We start from the raw sequence: 12,691 nt of genomic DNA on the forward strand, positions 1-12,691 counted from the left end.
AAATAACTCTTCTAAAAAACCCAACTGAACTCCAACGAAAATTTTTTTCTACTTGTTATTGTCACAAGAACCCAAAATCTGACCATGACCCAAAACTTGAAACTCTGATACCAATTTGTTAGATCTAGTCCCAGGAAATTGACCAACGAGAATAATAGAACTCTTGGCAACTTAATAATGACAATAATAGAACAAACAAATCAAATAGAGAAACACAAAATTTATGTAGTTCGGTCAAACTGACCTACATGCATGAGCGAAGGGCAAAACCTAGGAAATAATTTCTAAACTTAAAAGGCACCTAAAACTGAAAATACAAAAGAGTCTAAATAGTACTAAATATTTAATGGTCCAAAGGCCCATGACTTGCTTTTTTTGGTTTAATGCCTAACCAAGACTCCTCTCTTAGATTGGGACGTGGGCCTCCTAAAACTCTCTTGAACTGATGCACACAGCACTTGGATTGGTGCTCTTAGCACAATTAAACTCAATTAGATCCACTATATTTATAACCACCAAGAGGAGATATTTCTTTGCAAACTTTCTATATGGGATACAAAAACAAATTCAACACTTATTAGCAGTAGTTTTGGCTGGAAAGAGAAGTGCTGTTGGCAAAATCAAATGTTGAAAACTACACGATCTCTTGCCAAAATTATGCCCAAAGGAAGCTCAAAAAGAGAACATCGTGAATGTAATAAATAGAGATGACCAAAGTTTTCCAGCAAAAGATAATCTACATCATCTCGTTTTGCACTTGAACTCTGGTGCTCTGATGTCTACTTAGCGCATCCATATCGATGTCTTCAATCCTTTTTATGTTTTACTATGGGTTCACGTTTTGTGCCAGATATATTTTTCTCTTATTTGAAACTCCAATCCCTTCAGAGTACTGGACATTTTTTCTGCACTTTGATTCTTTCCCTGGTCAAATAGTTAGATTAAAAATGAGGTATCTTGCACTCAATGTTACTTACAAGCTTCCTGTCTCACTACCCAGGCTCTAGAATCTCCAAAATTTGATCATCAACGCTCCATGGCCGTTGAGGGAAGACGGGATATCCCAACTCTAACAGTGAGATATTGGAGTATGCCAAACTCCAGGCATCTCCATATAACTATGGTTGCTTTTCTAAGCTATCTTACTGATGCTGCAAGCAATAATTACCGCCAGCCATTGTCTTCGTCAAACCTAAAAACATTATCCACAGAACAGTTTCTCTGTTGCAGGAGGGATGCTTTTGCCATGATGCCTATCTTATAGAACTAGCTAGGAATATGTGAAACCAAAGAAGACCACTATAGGGATCGATCATGCTGAGTGTATAAACGGTCTGGCCTACTTCCATCAACTTGAAACACTTCACTATCCTTCCACAGGGAAATCAGAAAAGCAAGGACTATAAGTTAGGATGCTTCCCGGTCTAATCTCAGGAAATTGGCTCTAAGCACGAGCAATCTTCCGTGGGAGGAAATGACCAGTGTTTCCAAGTTACCCAACCTTGAGGTGCTCAAGCTGGAAAACTCTGCTTGGATTTGTTGTTTTCCTACAAACTATTTTTCTTTGTAGAGTTTACAATAACAAACTTCAAAACAACTCCAAAAATACATACAATTTCAAATATAATTTAATGATAGGGTATAATTTGTTAGTAATTTTATTATTAATTTCCCCTTTTATCCCTGACAAATATTGTGTTAATTGCTGATATTTACTTATATTTGGTATTTGGAATCAATTTCAGGAGTGAAGCAGAAAATTACCAAAAGGAGGGACCTTCTAGAGCATATTACTTCACACATGGGAGATTTCTAAAAAGCTCTATCAACGCAGCCCACAAGAAAGGAACAAAAACTAATTTCTTACCCTTTTCCTGATGAGGAGAAGACTGGTACGCAGAGGTCCCACTAGCAATAGGAGACAAGAGTCAATTCGGCAGGGCCTATCCTTGGTAATTCATCTTCTCAATTCGGTGGGGGCCCACGGAATAAGGAGCACTAGTCAATTGGCCAAAGAAAGGAAAGTAACGTACAGAGACTTGAGCAAATCGGCAGGCCTTTCTTTTGGGTAGCTTTGACTACCAATTGGGTGGGGACCACTGGAGAGAAGATTAGGTTCTTTCTTTTGGTTTTTAAGTAGACAAGAAGAAACGTATTAGAGGGGGAGTTTTTAGCTTTTAGTTTAGTTTTTAGTTTTCTTTCTTTTCTCTCCTCAGACTGGCCTCTGACACACGCCAGGTGTTCGACAATATTTCCCAACGGAAAAAACATCTTTTATTCCTTACTTTCTAGTAAAAAAACGCAAGCCTTTGCAATCCATTACTTCGTGTGGTGATTTAATTATGCGGCGTGGCTAATCCTTCCATCTAGTCAAGGGTCAACTCGACGGCGCGGTCCCGAAAATCTATGAGATCTAATTAATTTTCACACGTTCCTCAATTTATTAATATTTGCACGTTGTCTGCTTGAATTTTCTTGGGATTATTTTATTAATTGGATGTCAAGGGCCCGATGTTCAATGTGATTTATTAATCTCGTACCAATTTAGTCAATCAAATCCGTAATTGTTTGATTGATTAATATTAGTGGCAACTGGTGTGTTTACACATTAGGGGGACGTGCAATCTAATTTAAATAACCCTCGTAGCGTGTTATTGATTTGGGCTAGGTTTTTCTAGTTATTAATACAATTCAAAAATTAATTCCTACGGTCGTACCTAGGAGTATTTTCTGATTAGGGGTGATCAATGGTCGTACCTTGATTATCAATAAATTAAGGAAAAATTGGTCGTTAGAGTTCATCGGCGACTATAACTAGCCTATTAATAAATTAAGTGAACCTTTCTTGCATCAATGATCGGATAAATGGACTGTGTCTGAGTAGTTGTATTCTTGGCTAGAATTTATTTATTCTCGATTTACTTCCTGCTATATTCGTGCTAGTTAATTATTCATTTTTACTTGAATTGTTTAATTGTTTTTAGTTTCATTCCGGTGAAATCCCCCCTTTCTAATTACAATTTAGAAGAGACAAATATCCCCAGTCCCTGAGGAGACGACCCTACTTGCCGCTGTCTACTTTTCAGTAATTTTTGTCGCCTAATTAATTCTGGTATATCGGGTTAAGCAAACTTTTCGGGAATAGGGTGAATCAAGTAACCCATTGCACACCTAGAGTCCCTGCTCCAGTACCTAGGATTAACCATTGACTACTTTTAGTGGTATTTAGGATTCTATTATTATTATTGCACAGGCTCGACGACCTATCAATTTTTGGCGCCGTTGCCTGGGACTGGCGTTATTATTTGTTTCTTTTTAAATTCATTTTTGATCTAACTTTCTGGTGCTTTTCAAGTGTATGCCTTGTTCTTCTCGTACAGGGGAATTAATTTTCGACCCTGAGGTAGAGAAGACTGCGCGTAGGACAAGAAAAGAGACCAGACAGCTTAGAGAGGAGCACTCCAGTACTGCATCTCAGAGACCTGAGCCAGAAGTTGAACCAACAGATTCGTTTGGTGACACTTCGAGTGACTCTGACCAGGAGGAAGGCACCATGGCTAATGCACGAACATTAAGAGAGTTGGCTGCACCTGATTTAAATCAGCAGCCTTTATGCATTACCTTCCCCACTTTAAATGATAACACTCCATTTCAACTAAAATCTGGTCTGATTCATCTTTTACCCTATTTTCATGGTTTACCAGGTGAAGAGCCGTATAAGCATCTACAGGAGTTTGATGTCGTGTGCAATAGTATGAAACCCCCGGGAATCACAGAAAAGCAAATAAAAATGAGGGCATTCCCCTTTTCTTTGAAGGATTATGCAAAGGACTGGCTGTACTACCTGCTACCAGGTAGCATCACCACGTGGGACCAATTAAAGAAAAAATTTTTAAATAAATATTTTCCTGCGTCCAGGGCTGCAAGCTTAAGGAAAGAAATTTGCGGGATCAAGCAGCACCCAGGGGAGTCACTCTATGAGTATTGGGAACGGTTCAAGAAGTTGTGCATCAAGTGCCCCCAGCACCAGATAAGTGAGCAGTTGCTCATACAGTATTTTTACGAGAGGCTCCTTTTCAGAGACAGGAGCATAATTGATGCTGCAAGTGGAGGGGCATTAGTGAACAAAACCCCTCGGGAAGCATGGGAGCTAATTGAAGGAATGGCGGAGAACTCGCAGCAATTTGGTACGAGGGAGGATGCCCCGATACGCAAAGTGAACGAGGTAGAGACATCCTCTATCCGGCAGCAGCTAACTGAGTTGACTTCTTTTGTTAGGCAATTGGCTGTAGGAAATGCGTTTCAGGCCAAGGTGTGTGGGATTTGCACTGGTATGGGTCATTCTACAGACATGTGCCCAGTGATTCAGGAAGAAAGTGCAGAGCAAGTGAATATGGCTGGTCACGTGCCCGCGCCAAGAAGGCCTTATGACCCGTACTCGAATACGTACAATCCTGGCTGGAAGGACCACCGAATTTCAGTTATGGAGGAAATAGGCAGTCCAACTTTGTACCGAACATGCAGTCTAATTTCGTGCCAAATAAGCAACCAGGGTACCAATAGCAGTACCAACCCCGACCACCTCCGCCCCCAAGCTCTGGTCCATCTCTGGAGGAGATGATGAAACAATTAATGGCGACCATCACGCAAAATCAGCAAAGGACTAACTCCGAAATGCAGGACATAAGAACTCAGATGAGTCAAATGGCCACAACAATCAACCGTTTGGAGTCCCAAGCCCAGGTAAATTGCCGTCTCAACCTGAATTAAATCCGAAGAACGTGAGCGCAATGACCCTAAGAAGCGGGAAGGAAATTCAGGGGTCTGGACCTGTGATCCCTAAGGATAAGGATGAGAAAAAGATCGAAAATGAGCTTGAGAGAGAGGACAGCAATGGTGCAGATCCAAAGGTACTTCCGGACCCAATAATTACAGTTAAAACTAACCCGCCTCCTTTTCCTAGCAGGTTGGAAAAATCGAAGAAGCAGGATAAGAAGAAGGAAATCTTGGAGGTGTTTCGCAAAGTAGAGATAAATATCCCCCTCTTAGACGCAATCAAACAAGTACCAAAATATGCCAAGTTCCTAAGGGACTTGTGTGTCAACCGAAAGCGGTTGAGGGGAGATGAAAGGGTTATTGTTGGAAAAAATATGTCTGCGGTTTTGCAGAGAAAGCTTCCACCAAAGTGCGGGGACCCAGGTATGTTTACTACTCCCTGTAAGATAGGCAACACTGTGATTAGAAGGGCCATGTTGGATCTGGGAGCATCAATTAATGTCATGCCTAAATCTATCTATACTTCTCTGAAACTAGGTCCATTAAAAGGGACTGGGATAATCATTCAATTAGCTGACCGAACTAATGCATATCCTGATGGGTTGGTTGAAGATGTGTTGGTTAAAGTTAATGATTTGATGTTTCCAACTGATTTTTATGTACTTGATATGGATGATGATCACTCACCCGATCCCTCACCTTTGTTATTAGGTAGACCCTTTATGAGCACAACACAAACAAAAATTGATGTTAATAAGGGTACCTTGTCCATGGAATTTGATGGGAAAATTGTCCATTTTAATATTTTTGATATTATGAAATATCTCTCAAACTCCAACTTTAGCTCAGTTTTCTCTGTGAGTGCTATTGACCCTGCACTGCAGGAAGTGTTTGAAACTGTTGGCAGGGATAAGTTGGAGGTTGCTTTAACCAAGCACCTCGAGTTGAAGACAACTCCTGAGGTGGAGTGGGGTGAAGAGCTAAAATGCACAATAGGGGCATTGCACTCATTGCCAACCACAACAAAAAGGTATGAAGTCTCTCCAGTTTTCGTTCCCGAACCTCACCAAAGGCTACTTCCATCTGTGGTACAGGCACCTGTCGTAGAGTTGAAACTGTTGCCAAAACACCTAAAGTATGCGTAATTGGGTGAGGGGGAGACACTCCCAGTGATCATCTCCGCGAGTTTATCAACACTTCAAGAGGACAAGTTGATCCGGGTTTTGAGGGACCATAAGCAGGCAATAGGATGGACCATCGCCGACATCAAGGGAATTAGCCCCGCGGTATGTATGCATCGGATTCGACTCGAGGATGGGGCTAAACCTATCCGGCAGGCTCAAAGGAGACTGAATCCCCTCATGATGGAGGTAGTGAAGAAAGAAATCTTGAAATTGCTGGAAGTGGGGATAATCTTTGCAATCTCAGATAGCCCCTGGGTGAGTCCGGTACAGGTGATTCCGAAGAAGGTAGGGGTGACGGTAGAGACTTTTGTTGCATTTTTGACCTCCAGTGTTTGTTGGTTACATTTGCTGTCTTGTTGGGGTAATTTTTTATAACCTGTGGGTGCTTGAATTATGTTTTCTATTGATTGGGTCACCTGCTGGCTACCATGGTCAAACCACGATCTTCCTCTTCTAGGTCTAGGACCCCTAGGACCTCTCAACCTCCTCCACCCCAGCACTCCATTCCCGCCTCTAACCCCTCGCACGACCTTTTCTCCTCTGGGAGGAGGGCTCGTCTTGGGCGACAAAGAGGCGTCCATATCTCCGATCCTGCACATTTTAGGGGTCATTTGGACTTCACCAGGGCAGCCGACAAGCGGCGATATCCTGTGGCTTGTGAACGGCGGATGATAGGTCATTATTTGTCGCTAAATCTATAATTATTCTTCCCTTGATTTCAGCCAAATATTGCGTTAATTGATGGATTCTACTTATATTTGGTTAATGGTGCTAAATTGTAGGAAAAAGAGCAAAACGTGACAAAAAGGGGCAATCTTCCAATTAATTTGATGGTGGCACGTTCGGGATCGATTTCCAAGTTCGATTCAAACTCTGGGCAGCTTTAGAGGAAGATTTGGAGGACTTAAATTCTAATTACTAGTCTTATTGTTGAATTAGGAAACTTGAAATACTTTCTTTTGTGGTTTATTTTGCTATTTAGGAAACTAGTTCTATTTGGTAGTATTTTTCCATTAGGAAACTAAGGAGAAAGCCACGGTGGTGGACCTTTGTATTTGGGGCTTTGGCTAATTTGGGAGAAAACAAAGCAAAGAAGAGAAAAAGACGGACTCGCGGGATTGGTAGCAGCAGGGCCAGTTAAGAAGTTGGGTCCACGTGAACCAGATGCATGGGATCAGGACCCTTAGACAAAGCCTAACTCCCAGACGTTTTTACTTCTCTGCTGGCGGCGCTACTTGGAGAATATAAAAAGGAAAAGCCAGATTCACGTCTGGGGCGATTAGCTTTTAGTTTTCTTTCTCCCTGTCAGACGCCTTTTTTTCCTTTTGACTTTCTCTCCGCAGCCGACTTTTGGGAAGGGAGAAAACATTAGAAAAGCTGGGATTGTTTTATTTTCGCACGGCTGGTTCTCCATTAATGGAGAACTAGCTTCTTAATTCTGGTCAATGGACAATTGAAGATTTGGTTCGGCAATTACTGTGAGATCTAAATTATTTTAATTATTTTCTTCATTTATTGGTATTTATATGTTTCCTGTTTTTAATTGCTATAGCCTTGTGTATGATTGGTTAGTGCGCAATAATTAATTATTCATATAGGCTATTTTGCTAAATAGGGGTAATTGAATCCGTAATTGTTCGTTATCTCTGTCTTAGTAGCAACTGGCATAATTGGGTTTATGTCAGGGGAACATACGATCTAGTTTAAACAAACCCTCTTAGCGTGTTTGTTAGTTAGGATTGGGCCTTTCTAATTCTTAATGCAATCTAGAAATTAAATCCTACGGTCGTACCTAGGGTTGTTTTTAGGTTAGAGAAATAGCTAACGGTCGTACCTTAGCTATCGATAAATTAAGGAAGGGTTGGTTGTTTATCGCGTGCATGACAACTATAACTAATCTATTAATAAATGTGGAATTATCTGTGAATCGATGATCAGTGCATGAACCATTTCTGAAGTGTACCCTTGGCTAAAGTTTCTCTTAATTATTTCTCTTAATCAATTATTTTCTGCAGTTAATTTATTTAGTTAGTATTTAATCCAAAAACCCCCCATACTTTGGACTCTAAAAGAAACGAATTATCTCCAGTCCCTGTGGATTCGACCCTACTCACCGCTATATACAAAATCTGTATTTTTCTCGAGTAGGTATTTATTATTGCACAGGTTCGGCACCTGTCAATTTTTGGCGCCGTTGCCGGGGACTGGTGCCAGATTAATTTGTTTTTTTTGAGTTCATCTTGTTTTTATTTTTATTTATTTATTTTTCTCTTATATATTTTTTATTATTATATAGTTTATGGCTTCTAACACTCCGTATTTTGGTGATTTACTGGATTTTGTTTCCGAGGAAGGCAATGAGACTGATTTTTTTTCTAAGTTTGCATATTTAGAGGCACTAAGCTCTATTAGAGAAAGAATGGCTGCTGCAACATGTGAAATTTGTTATGCCAGGGATCATTCGACCGGTATGTGCCCCGAATATCAAGATAATCTGAGTGTCCCACTTAATAATTATGGAGATTTTTCACCATGGTCTCAAACGTGGTATAACCCTAATCCAAACGGGTATGATCAAGGATGGTGGGATAACTCCAATTATAATTATACAACAGGGCCAATGAATTTTCAGCAGTATGAGTCTCAAGAATCATCATCTATGTCAGGTATGTCTCTTGAAGAAATAGTTGAATTAATAGCTACTAACACATATCAAATTCAACAGGAGACACATCAACTTCAACAGGAGATAATAGATTTTCATCAAGAGACACAAGTGAGCAGGCGTAACCTAGCAGATCAAATGGATCAATTGACATTTAGGATAACGCCATTGGCTTCTCGAATGAATGAAGAATTGCCCTCACAAACTATTATCGACCATGAGGAAGATGAGAGTGCAATTATCCTGACGAATGACATGGTATTGCAAGAGTCTCAAGAAGAAGAATCTAAAGATGCAGATGAAAAGAAAGTTGAAGCACAAGAATTGAGACCCCAACATCAAATGGTTCAAGTGAATGAATCCAGTGAACAATCTCCAAATGCGGTGACATCTCCTCCATTCCTTGATCAATATTTTCCTGACTCTTATTCTTTAATTCCTGTTAGTGAGATTGATTTTATTATACCAGAAAATTTTGAGTTTCATGACAGGAACAATTTAAGAGTCACGATGGCAAAATATCTCAAACCAGCAAATGCTTGTGATGGAGGAGTGAATGAGAATTTAAATTATCTTGGTTGTTTGGCGCCATTTACTAGTCCATGGAAGCCCGTAGCTCGTGTGCTCAAGAATTACTCTATTTACGAGGGCTATCAGGATTACATAGAAGATGAAGCACTGAAACGAGCCACAAGATTTTATCCTCCATGAATAAACATAGCAATGTCTAGCCAAAGACATTAAAGAAAGGCGCTACTTGGGAGGCAACCCAAGACTATTTGTTTCAGTTTTCATGTTTTCGGAGTTTTAGTTAAGTGTTAGTGTCAATTAATAGTTTGATGTTTGGTGGCAGGGAATTAGCAGTTAGACGTGCCCACGCCAGGTGGTCACGCCTGAGGGAAGGAAATTTTCGTTCAGAATCTGCGGACTCTATAGCAGTTAGACGTGCCCACACCAGGTGGTCACGCCTGAGGGAAAGAAATTTTCGTTCAGGATCTGCGGACTCTATAGCAGTTAGACGTGCCCACGCTGGGTGGTCACGCCTGAGGGAAAGAAATTTTCGTTCAAGATCTGCGGACTCTATAGCAGTTAGACGTGCCCACGCTAGGTGGTCACGCTAATGGATCGAGAATTTTCGCCGGATGGTCAAAAGACTAGGGAGCGGTTAGGCATGCCCATGCCTAAGTTAGAGATTCTTTGAAAAAAAATTTTTTTTTTGAAAAGACCAAATTGCCCCTGAACGACAAAAGGAAGAAAGGAAAGAATTTTCAAGGACCCGTAGCCCTACTTCCCCTCTTTCTCTCTTTTTCTTCTTCTTTCTTTTCTTTCTTCTTCCTTTTCTTTCTTTTTCTCCTTTTTCTTCCTCCCTTTCTCCTTAGCCGCCGCCCATCGCGCTGCCGCCGCCGTCCATCGAGCCGCTGTCCAGCCGCGCCTCGCGCCCATCAGCAGCCCGCGCGCGCATCCCCGCGCAGTCATCCACCAGCACGCCTCGCCTGTAGCCTAGCCCAGCAACCGAGCGCAGCAACTCATCCGCAGCAGCGTCCACAGCGCGCGACCTCCGCTTGCTTGCCTTCGCACGCGCACTGCTCGATCTCCACCCCTGCCTTCCATTTCACCCACGGCCAGTCAAACACTCCGGTGATTTCTTTCTTTATTTTTCTGTCTCTAAGTAGCTGAGGCCAGATTACTAGCTTTTATTAGCTGATGCCAGATTTTAATTTCTTAGCTGAGGCCAGATTTTTTATTTGCTAGCTGAGGACAGAAAATTTGTGCTTGTTTGGGTGCTGTGACATATATGTGGATTGATTGTTGATTATTTGGTTAACGTTGTGCCCAACCAGTGATATTTGGGGAAAGTTTTTTACTCTAGTTGCCTGTTTAATTAGTTTTGGGGGGAATTTTGCTATGTTTATCTAATTAATTGATTTTTGGGTTGAATTGGTAGTATTTGGCAAAAAATTTTGTCGTTCACAGGTTTAATTAGTTTTTGGGGTGAGTTTATTATCCGTTTCTGCACTTGTTTGTGATTGGGAGCTGTGACTGGGGATCATTTGCCTTGTTGGTTGTTTGTTGACATATTTTAAACACCATTACTTTGCCTTTGTCTTGTCCACTGATATCCAATGACCAAACCCAAGAACAAAGGCAAGAGCAAACCTTCCATCTCTACCCCACAGCCCACAGTCCTCTTGAGTGGATCTGTCCCCTCGACTGGGCCGGGAGGACCCCGGACTGTTCTCTGCGGCACCTCCACCGTCTTCGTCCGCCGATAGCCAGCTTGCAGCCCATCGGCTCCAGATGCAGCACATGGACACTCGTATGGAGCGGATGGAGCGTCAAATGGGCGGGATGGCCCAGAATTTAGCACAGTATCTCCATCCCGTGGGTTTCCGCCCGCCTTTCCCTCCACAGCCGTAGTTCAGTTCTGCCCTCCTCTGTTTTAAGGGAAGTATCGTTGCCTCAATATCTCTGTTTTGCTCTTTCTTTGCTTACATTGAGGGCAATGTAAGGTTTAGGTGTGGGGGAGTAGTATATCGGTGTTTTATTGAAAAAGTGCAAGTATAGGCATTTTTGTTGGAATTTTTTGTTTGACTTAGTTGAATTTTATCTAATTCTTGCCTATCTTTGTGCATATTTGTGATTATTCCTGATAAACGATGGTTAGATGTCTCAAATTTTTCTACTGCCAAGATTTTATACTCTAAGGTGTTAAGTATGACATGGTTAAGTTTAAGGGTATCTCTTTGGTGAATATTTGAAACTTTGTGACTTTGGCACTTTTTGGTTAACTTTTCTAAGTATTGTAAATATTTGTCTAGCATTTTTTTGTGCAAATTGGTTCAACTATTAATTTTAGTTCTCCATGTTTAAGAAATGAAGCGGGCTTATGTGATCCTTAATTTCATTTTTGATGTTTATTTGAATAGTATTAGGCTGTACTCCGCTAGTATCGTTGCCTAGTAACCGGGAGTCTTCACCACAAATGTCGACTTTCGCGTCAAAAAGCGACGATAGCTATGAGTATGTGGTTTTTAAGCGATGATGGCTGAGTAACCGGGCTCCTTCATATGGCCAATGTCGGAGTTCGCGTCAAAACGCTTGAATGGCTAAAAACTAAGCGTTCCCCCTTAAAAAAAAAAAAATCATCATTCATGTGTGGGGATATTCTAGAAAAAAAAATAAATGTGCTATGGAAGTGTTTGAATGAATTGTTAACCCGCTGATCCCTGAATTTTAATGTTGAGATTTTGCTTAATAGTTGAACCATTTGCTTATGGATGCTGGTTGAATATTTTATATTCTTAGATTAGTTAGTCATAAATTGAAAGAATCTTTGATCTTGAAAGCTAGTTGGAGAGATATTTCTTGAAAATTGCCACTAATACTTAACATGTGTTTTAATTGTATTTTGGCATATAGAAGATTATGAATAAATCATTGTTTTAAATTTGATTATTTGATTTGGTTGTTCTCATATGCCTTTGAGTGACAAGCATTGGTTTAGGTTGGGGGAAATTGAATTAGTCATTATTTGTCGCTAAATCTATAATTATTCTTCCCTTGATTTCAGCCAAATATTGCGTTAATTGATGGATTCTACTTATATTTGGTTAATGGTGCTAAATTGTAGGAAAAAGAGCAAAACGTGACAAAAAGGGGCAATCTTCCAATTAATTTGATGGTGGCACGTTCGGGATCGATTTCCAAGTTCGATTCAAACTCTGGGCAGCTTTAGAGGAAGATTTGGAGGACTTAAATTCTAATTACTAGTCTTATTGTTGAATTAGGAAACTTGAAATACTTTCTTTTGTGGTTTATTTTGCTATTTAGGAAACTAGTTCTATTTGGTAGTATTTTTCCATTAGGAAACTAAGGAGAAAGCCACGGTGGTGGACCTTTGTATTTGGGGCTTTGGCTAATTTGGGAGAAAACAAAGCAAAGAAGAGAAAAAGACGGACTCGCGGGATTGGTAGCAGCAGGGCCAGTTAAGAAGTTGGGTCCACGTGAACCAGATGCATGGGATCAGGACCCTTAGACAAAGCCTAACTCCCAGACGTTTTTACTT

The 12,691-nt window shown here is 40.8% G+C and overlaps 1 non-coding gene across 1 annotated transcript; it reads right to left on the reverse strand.

The window, feature by feature from the left end:
* Positions 1–3,925: 3,925 nt before the first annotated feature.
* LOC113755874 lies at positions 3,926–4,032 on the reverse strand. Its single transcript, XR_003465778.1, has one exon. It is a non-coding gene; the product is annotated as a small nucleolar RNA R71 (small nucleolar RNA).
* Positions 4,033–12,691: the final 8,659 nt, after the last annotated feature.

Source organism: Coffea eugenioides, unplaced genomic scaffold, assembly GCF_003713205.1.
Source record: "Coffea eugenioides isolate CCC68of unplaced genomic scaffold, Ceug_1.0 ScVebR1_1802;HRSCAF=2724, whole genome shotgun sequence".
Taxonomy (NCBI): domain Eukaryota; kingdom Viridiplantae; phylum Streptophyta; class Magnoliopsida; order Gentianales; family Rubiaceae; genus Coffea; species Coffea eugenioides.